Source organism: Chrysochloris asiatica, unplaced genomic scaffold, assembly GCF_000296735.1.
Source record: "Chrysochloris asiatica unplaced genomic scaffold, ChrAsi1.0 scaffold00016, whole genome shotgun sequence".
Classification (NCBI taxonomy): domain Eukaryota; kingdom Metazoa; phylum Chordata; class Mammalia; order Afrosoricida; family Chrysochloridae; genus Chrysochloris; species Chrysochloris asiatica.
This window is the reverse complement of record NW_006408534.1, coordinates 894422-904251: the sequence shown is the minus strand read 5'-3', so window position 1 is coordinate 904251 and position 9830 is coordinate 894422. Positions and strand designations below refer to the sequence as shown.

The 9830-nt window shown below is 40.6% G+C and overlaps 1 pseudogene; it reads right to left on the bottom strand.

The window, feature by feature from the left end:
• Nucleotides 1-7540: 7540 nt before the first annotated feature.
• Nucleotides 7541-9830, bottom strand: part of LOC102827072 — a 10958-nt pseudogene continuing 8668 nt past the window's right edge.

Sequence of the window (9830 nt, the reverse complement as noted above, 5' to 3'; positions counted from 1 at the left end):
ATTGATGCCCATCCCAAGGAAAAAGGTGACGCAACTTAATGCAGAAAGCATTGGTCAATATTATTAATATCATGCAAGTAAATTTTGTTACATTTAATTTAAAAATGCCTGCAACAATACATTGACAGGAAACTGCCAGAGGTTCAAACTATATTCAGATAAGGACATGAAACAAGGGCTATCAACTGCTGATGTCAGATGGATCTTGGCTGAAAGCAGAGAATACCAGAAAGGTGTTTACCTGTGCTTTATTCACTATGCAAAGGTTTTCAGTTGTGTGAATCCTGACAATGTATGGACAACATTATGGAGAATGAGTATTCTGGAACATTTAATTGTGCTTAAGAGGAACCTATAATATAAACCAAGAGGCAGTTGCTGGAATACAGCAAGGGAACACTGAATGGTTTAAAATTTGGGAGGTGTGAGACAGGGTTGTATTCTTTCACCATACTTATTCAACCTGTATGCTGAGGAAATAATGCAAGAAGCTGGGTTATATGAAGAAAAACATAGTATCAGGATTGGAGGAAGACTCATTAACAACCTGCGATATTCAGATGATACAAACTTATTTTCTAAAGTGAAGAGGACTTCAAATACTGATGAATATCAAAGACCATGGCCTTCTGTATGACTTTCACCTCAATGTAAAGAAAACAAAAATGTTTACCACTGGACCAATAAATAGCATCAAGATAAATGGAGAAAAGATTGAAGCTGTCAAAGATTTCATTTTGCTCAGATCAACCATCAATACACCTGGAAGCAGCAGTCAAGAAATCAAACAAGGTAATGCATTAGGCAGATCTGCTGCACAAGATTTCTTTAAAGTGTTCAAGAGCAAAGATGTCAGTTTGAGGACTAATGTTTTCCTTACTCAAACTATGGTGTTGTTAATAACTTTATATGCATATATTAGTTGGACAGTAAATGAAGAAAACAGTAGAAGAATTAATGCATTTGAGTTGTGGTGTTGGAGGGAAATATTAAAAGTACTGTGGACTGCCAAAAGAGCAAACCATCTGTGCTGAAAGTATATCCAGAATGTTCCTTAGAAGCCAGGATGGTCAAACTTTGTCTCTCATATTTCAAATATATTATCAGTAGGAACATGAACAATGAAAGGAAACCATAGAAGAATTGATGCTTTTAAGTTATGGTGTTGGAAGAGAATATTGAAAGTGCCATGGGCTGACAAAAGAACCAACAGATCTTTGTTGGAAGAAGTGCAGCCAGAGTGCTCCTTGGAGGCCAAGATGGCCAAACTTTGTCTCTCATATTTTGGACATATTGCCAGGATGAACCAGTTGCTGGAGAAGGATATCATGTTTGGTAAGGTGGAGGGTCAGAGAAAAAGAGGAAGATCCCCATTGAGATGGATTGGAAAAGTGGCAACATCAGTGGGCTCAAGTGTGGCAATAATTGTGAGGTTGGCCCAGGATCGGGCAGTGTTTCATTTTGTTGGGCATAAGGTCACTATGAGTCGGTACCAACTCCATGGCACCTAACAATAACAACAATAACACCAGTAGGAACCAATACCTGTAGAAGGATATCATGCTTTGTTAAGTGGTGGGTCCGAAAAAAGAGGAAGATCCCCAATGAGATTGATTAACACAGTGGCAACAGTAGTGGGCTCAAGTGTAGCAATGATTCTGAGGTTGGCATTGAACCAGGCAATGTTTCATTCTGTGTGCATAGGGTCACTATAAGTTGGTACTGACTCGATGGCACCTAACAACAGCATATTGAATGATTCATGAAGCAACAAAAGAAGATGGAAGGTATACCCAGAGTCACTATAGCAAAGAAATGGTCAATTTTCAACCATTTCAAGAGGTAGCATTATGATCAAGAACTGATGGTACTGAAGAAGTCCAAGCAGTACTAAAAGTATTGGTGAAAAACAAGACTAAGAATTGATGGAATACAAGTTGAAATATGTCAACAAACTGATACAACACTGGATGTGTTCACTCATCTATGCCAAGAAATTTGGGAGACATATACATGGCCAACTGATTTGAAGGAGTCCATATTGTGCACATTCCAAAGAAAGATGACCCTAAAGAGTACAGAAATCATTGAACAATATCATTAATATCACATGCTACTAAAATTTTGCTGAAGGTCATTTTGTAAATGGCTACAACAGTACATTGACAGGGACCTGCCAAAAAATCAAGCTTGATTCAAGTGAAGAGGAATTAAAATACTTACTGGTGAAGACCAAAGACTACAGCCTTCAGTATCGACGGGAATTCAATGTAATGAAAACAAAAATCCTCACAAATGGACCAATAAATATCATGACGAATGGAGAAAAGATTGAAGTTGTCAAAGACTTCATCTTGCTTGGGTCCACACTCAGCACTCATGCAAGCAACAGCCAAAAAGTCAAATGACAAATTGCATTAGAAAAATCTGCTGCAAAAGAACTCTTTAAAGTGTTAAAGAACTAAGATATCAGTTTGCCTGACTAAAGCCATGATATTTTCAATTACTTCATATGCATGTGACAGTTGGACAATGAATTGGAAATTGGACATTGAGAGTTGGACAATGAATAAGGAAAACCAGAGAAGAAGCAACGCATATGAATTGTGATATAGGAGAAGAATATTAAAATGTCATGGACAATCAAATCTGTCTTAGAAGAATTGGAACCAGAATGCTTCTAAGAAGCTAACATAGTGAGACTTCATCTCTCATTGGACAAGTTATCAGGAGGAACCTGTCCTGACTCTCCTTATTACCAAGCATACTGGAGAAGGACATCATGCTTGGTAATAAGGATGGTCAAGAAAAAAGAGGAAGACCTCCAAGAAGATGGACTGACACAATGACAAAACAATGGGCTCAAGTGTAACAACAACTGTGAGGATGGCGCATGACCAGGCAGTGTTTCTTTCTGTTGTTCATCTAACAACAAAAGAAGAAGTAGACATGTATTGGAAGCAGTACTATTAGAATATTCCTTGGAAGTGTGGATGGCAAGACTTATTCTCATGTAATTTAGATATGATATTTGGAGGGACCAGTCCCAGAAGGACATCTTTCTTGATTAAGTACAGGAGGGGTGGAGAATGTCTGTCCATATGTTGTTGCAGTTGTTAAGTGCCGCAGAGTCAGTTCCGACCCATAGCGACCCTGTAAAGGGTTTAAGAGGAGGTTGAACTACTGACCTTGCTATTAAAGCCAACTTAACAGTCCAGCATATTAATTCACATTGCCTCACCAGGACTCCTCTGGATCTGTAAGACCTCTGAAAAAATTTGGTCTAGTCCTGCCAAGGCAACCACTGTTTCAGCCATCACATTATTGTTGTTGTTGTTGTTAAGTGCCATTAAGTTGGTTCTAACCTAGAGCAATCCTGTATAGGGTTTCCAAGGAGCAGCTGGTGAGCTTGAACCGCCGACCTTGTGGTTCAAACTGACTTTGTAGTCTAGCATATTAACCCACAGTGCCACACCAGGATTCCAGCCATCATGTTATGGGTGAGTCCATTAAATGTTTGACCAAACACAGCAGGTTAATTTTTAAATTGATAATTTTACATGGACAGAAAATTATGTTACAAATTTTGGCAAAAAAAATGTTCTCAACCACCAAGTAGAGAGTCTATGAAAAAGACGAATCCTTTCAAGGAGATGGATTGACACAGTAGCTGCAATAATGGCCTTAAAATGAACAATGATTGTGAAGATGACACAGGACTGGGCAGTGTTTCATTTTATTGTACACAGGGTCACCACACGACAGAACAGGCTTGATGACCCTTACTAACAACAGCCAAGTTATGCTACATCACAGCTGTGTTTCTGAGTAGGACAAATAGTTAAGCATTTGATTCTAACCCAACCAAAGTTATCTTAGAAGACAGACTTGGTGATTTGCTTCAAAAGGTTACAGCCTTGAAAACCCTATGATATAGTTCTACATGTGGTCACCATGACTCAGAACGAACCTTACAGAAATTGGTAACAACAACCACAGAAGTGTTGCTGAAGTGGGTTGTTGTTCTTGATAAGTACCTTTGAGTCTGTTTACAATTCTTAGAGACCTTGTATAGGGATTCCAAGGGGTGGTTGGTGAGCTTGAACCACCAACTGACTTTACACTTCAAACCAATCTTGCTGTCTAGCGCATTAACCCAAATGCCACATTATGCGGATAAATTATTGCCTAGTTATAAACATCCACCTTAATGATTTTTCCTGATATTTAGGGGGAGAAAGTGGAACAGTGGTTAGGTTCAAATATACCATCCATTTTATGAAAGAAAAATAGGAGTCTGGTGCAGTAAAGAATGCAGGATAGAAATGGATGTGTTTTTCTATGGTTTTTTGTTTGTTTGTTTTTATTTGGGAGGAGAAAGAGAGATTCAGGAGGGAGGAAGGGAAAAGGATATAGGAAGTTTTGATATTAAGAGGATGTTAAGATACACTTTCCCCATCCCTGAGACACTTAAGTATTCAACAGCTTCATTTTACAACAGCTGATTTTAAATAAATAATCTGGATGATAGTTGTATCTTGAATTTTAGTTTATATTAGAATCTAATTCACAGCTTGACACACTTTTCTTATCTATGGGATAGATCAGAAAATTCTCTGCAGTTGTCTAAGGCAGAGAAATCTTGAACACTCTTATAAACTTTAAAACCAGCAAATTCTCCAACCATCTTATAAATATTAAGTAAGCACCTCCCAGAGTCACTGTACCAAAAGGAAATGATCTATGTTCAACCATTTCAAGTGGGAGCATATGATCAAGAGCCAATGATACTGAAGGAAGAAATCCAAGATGCATTGAAGGAATTGGCAAAGAACAAGGCACCGGGAATTGATGGAACACAAATTGAAATCTTTCAAGTAAGTGAGGAGGTACTGCAGGCACTCACTCATCTATTCCAAGAAATTTGGAAGACAATTCTCTGGCCAACTGATTAGAAGATATCCATATTTTGCCCATTTCAAAGAGAGAATGTGGAAATCATTGGACAATATATTTGATACTTCATGAGAGAAAAGATTTACTAAAGGTAATACAGAAATGGCTGCAAGCACACATTTACAGAAAACTTCCAGAGGTTCAAACCGGATTCAGAAGAGGATGTGGAACAAGGGATATCACTGCTGATGTCCGATGGATCTTGGCTGAAAGCAGAAAATACCAGAAAGATGTTTACCTGTGCTTTATTGACTACGCAAAGGCCTTTGATTGTGTGGATCATGACAAGCTATGGACAACATTGTGAAGCATGAGTATTCTGGACCACTTAATTGTGCTCATGAGGAACCTATACATAGACCAAGAGGCCATTGTTTGAACAGAACATGGGAACACTAAATGTTTTAAAATTAGGAAAGGTGACAAGGTTGTATTCTTTCACCATATTTATTCAACGTGTGTATGATAAGCAACTAATCCAAGAAGCTGGTGTTTATGAAGAAGAACTTGGCATCAGGTTTTGAGGAAGACTCATTAACAACCTGTGATATGCCAATGGCACAACCTTGCTTGCTAAAACAGAAGAGGACTTAAACTACTTACTGTTGAAGATCATAGATCACAGGCTTCACTATGGGTTCTCCTCAAGGTAAAGAAAACATAAATAACATCATGGTAAATGGAGAAAGATTCAAATTGTCAAAGATATCATTTTGCTTGGAACTACCATCAACATTCAGGGAAGCAGCAGTCAAGAAAACAAATGACATGTTGTATTAAGCAAATCTGCTGCACAAGACTTCTTTAAAGTATTCAAGAGCAAAGGTGTTAGTTTGAGGACTGAGGTAACCTGACTTGAGCAATGGTATTTACAATAGCCTCATATGTATATGAACGTTGGACAGTGAATAATGGAGACAGTAGAAGAATTAATGCAATTGAGTTATGGTGTTGGAGAAGAATATTAAAAGTACCATGGACTAAGCTGCAATCTAAGCCCTACAACATTCAATAGACTCCTGTGAACCCAGGTGAAGACCTGATTAGCCAGCAGTGTTGCAAGACCTGAGACTCTTGGGCACAGTGTCAGTGACACAGCCACAGAGGACTAGAGTGAAGAGTGAAGCATCCAGGTGATAAGAAGGGAGGGCATATGCACAAGAACACCCACACTTGCTGATAATACCCACTTAACCTGGCTTCAATGACTGGCTGATCAGAGCTCAACTAGAAGAACAAAGAAGAGGAAAAAAAGAGTAATCTAATAGAATTTGATGAATTTGACCTAAACCTATGGATGCAGTAGCTCAAATGAGGGAACAAATCTTTACAGCAAGGATCATTCCCACCCCCTCCATACACAGAGTAGACAGGGAAGGGCAACTTGGACATTGACTACCGAAAATGGGGGGTGGGGGTGGGGGTGGAGAGGTTACAAAGGCAAGAAGTGACTGGCTTACAAGCTTTCAAGAGGGAGCCTAGATCCAGAGGGCATGGAGGAAGGTAGAATCTTCACTGAGTAGTATCCAATCTATTTAGGCAGGGCTGATGAAACGAAATGGGAATAGGTCTCTTGTTATACAATAGTGAATAATTGTTATCAGGACTGATTGTGAGGGCTGGAAGTGTAAAGGTAGATGTTTTGTAGCTAGGAGGGAAGTGATTAACTTTGCAGTCTAGGAGCAGAGGTTCCTGGGACTATCAAGGGAGAAGAGCACAGTGTGATACCCTACCCAGAGAAGCAGTGACACCAGAGATGGAGGCAGAGATGATTACATGTAGAGATGGAACAGCTGGGGACTTTAGACCCAGAGAGGGAGAGAGGCTGTGTACTGACGACCAGGGGGGCAGGCTTACAGGGTATACCCTTTGGTTGGTTGATGATGCATGGAGGGAATTGTAACCATGGCAATGAAATGATATATGATAGGATGAATGTAAAACTAATGTTCTCCCATGTAAACTATCACATAATTCACAATAAAACATTAAAAAAAAACAAGCATACATTTGTGACACCACACCATGCACAGTAATGTGATCCACAGACACCTAACAGTGTTTGATGGTCATTTAAACTATATTGCCCAAATGTTTTCATCTTCAGGGACCTGGGACCATAAACTCAAGAAGTCTTTTGGAATTGTCATTTGTTTCTAAATCAATAAACAAAACAAAACAAAAAAACATGGACTGCCAGAAGAATAAACTAACCTGTATTGTAAGAAGTACAGCCAGAATGCTGTACTCATACTTTTTTATTTTTTAAATGGGTTACTTACACATTTTTATTTTGCACATGAAATCACTGGGGATGCTGCCTGTTGACACCTTGGGGATCACACTGGAATGCACATGGCCCAACACTTGGTGGGATGCACAGTGAGAAAAACAGTGATTTGGACCGCTCACATGATTACACAGCTAGGGTTTCCAACAGGGTTCCAGATGGTCAAGTTTGGCATCGGCCGCAGCTCTAATGATACAGTGAGAAAGAACATCAGCAGGTTGGGGAGAAGGAAGAGGCTCTGCTGTACTGGTCTGACATCTGAGGCTGCCATCCACATCAGAAACAGAGGTCTCATTAGCTGACTGGAGGTTTGCCTGCCCAGAGTTTAGTTGGCAAAGGGGTTTCTGAACTTTGGCCAACAAATTTAGCCTTGCTGCCCAGCTCCTCTTAAATTCTGAGGATCAGCTTTTACTTCCAAGTGCTCAGATCAGCATGGTACACCTGTCTTAATGTGTCAAGTGTAGAACCCCACAACCAGGTTGGCAATGAAGTTATCCTCAGTCTCCCCAGAACGATGAGACACCATGATGCCCCATCCATTGGACTGGGCCAACTTGCACACCAGAAGAGACTCAGTCACAGAGCTGATCTGGTTCACTCTGAGCAGAAGGCAGTTGCATGACTTCCCGCTCACTGTCTTAGCAATTCGCTTTGAGTTGGTCACTGTGAGATCGCCCCCTACCACCTGGATCCCTGAAGTAGAATTGAACTTAAACTAAGCATCCCAGTCATCCTGGTCAAAGGGGTCCTCGATAGACACCACTGGGTAGTCCTTGATGAAGGACTTATACAGGTCTGCCAGCTGGTCAGGTGAGATGTACCTGCTGGGGTCATCAGGAGACTTGAAGTCCAGGTCAGACATTCCAGACTGGAAGAACTCCGAGGCAGCTACATTCATGCCAATCACTACCTTGTCAGTGTAACCAGCTTTCCCAATCACATTCTTAAGTAGCTTCAGGGCTTCGTTGTTCTCTAGGATGTTAGGGGCAAACCCGCCTTCACCCCCCCACGTTGGTAGCATCCTTTTCATACTGCTCCTTGATGACGTCCTTCAGGTTGTGGTAAACTTCGGCTCCAATGCGCATGGCTTCCTTGACATTTGATGCTCCAACAGGGAGGATCATGAACTCCTTCATGGCCAGCTTATTGCCGGCATGACAGCCACCGTTGATCATATTGAAAGCGGGAACTGACAGGATGACTTCAGAATTGCCAGCCAAGTCAGCAATGTGATGGTATAGGGGAACCCCCTTCTCAACAGCTCCAGCCTTGCAGGCAGCAAGGGACACATCCAGAATGACATTGGCCCCAAATTTCAACTTGTTCTCAGTTCCATCCATCTCTATCATCAGTTTGTTGATCTTCTCCTGTTCCACAACGTTCAGCTTCTTGCTTATCAGAGCAGTCACAATAGTTTTATCTATGTGCTCAACAGCCTTTGAGACACGCTGTCATTGCCCCGGAGCTCCAGGGCCTCATAGATACCACTTGAGGCACCACTGGGCACAGTAGCTATAAAGAGATCTTTTGTGGCGTAAAGATCTACCTCAACAGTGGGGTTTCCACAGACATCAAAGATCTCTCTGGCATGAATCTTGAGAATGGCTATGGTCACTTTCTGACCACTGTTTTTTGTCGCTCAGGAAGGAAGTGAAGGTGCTGCATACACCAAAACGAGTATTAGGTGAGCGACATGCGGATGGTGAGACTCCCCAAGTGCCTCTCTCATCTCTCATACTTTGGACGTTATCAGGAGAAGGACATCATGGTAAAGTGGTAAAGTGAAGGATCAGAGAAAAAGAGGAAGACATCAAACAAGATGGATTGGCATAGTTACAACAGAAATGGGTTCAAGTATATAACTACAATTGTGAGGACGGTGTAGGACTGGGCAGTGTGTCATTCTGTTGTGCGTAGGGTTGCTATGAGTCAGAACCAACTCGACAGCACCCAATAACATGTCTTTTTTCAAGAACTGTATTAACTACTGTACTTGCTTCATTGTAGTATATTTTCATAGTCACCTTGCAAAATATATATTAAATGAGGTGCTTTGAAAGATTAATAACTGTCAAGGTCACAAAGCTTCCAGAAATGAGCCATGATTTAAACTTAAATCTGCATACTATAGTTCATATGTTGCTCTATCTGTCTCCTACAATTAGTACAACATTTGCATAGCATAAATCAGTATTTTGGAGGACAGTTAAGGAGGTTTGAAGTAGTGCTACAGCACTGTAGGATAAGCATTAGACTGCTAACATTAAGGTTGCTTGTTCAAACCAGCCAGCCATTTAGAAACTCTATAAAGGGTCACTATGACCTCACACCTCTTCTCTTTAACTTTCTAGCAGGTGAGTTCTGGTTCATAGAAATGATTATACTTAGGACAGGGGAGTTATCAGGTAGCTACTGCTTGTACTGGGTTGGAACCCTTCAACTGGTTTCACAAAGGCTGTTTTCATGGATCTATGGGTTATACTCACACCTGAATTTAGAGATCATCTGAAGAAGAGATTTGATGCATTAAACACTAAAGACTGAAGACCAGAAGAGTTGTGGGATGACATCAAGAACATCATAC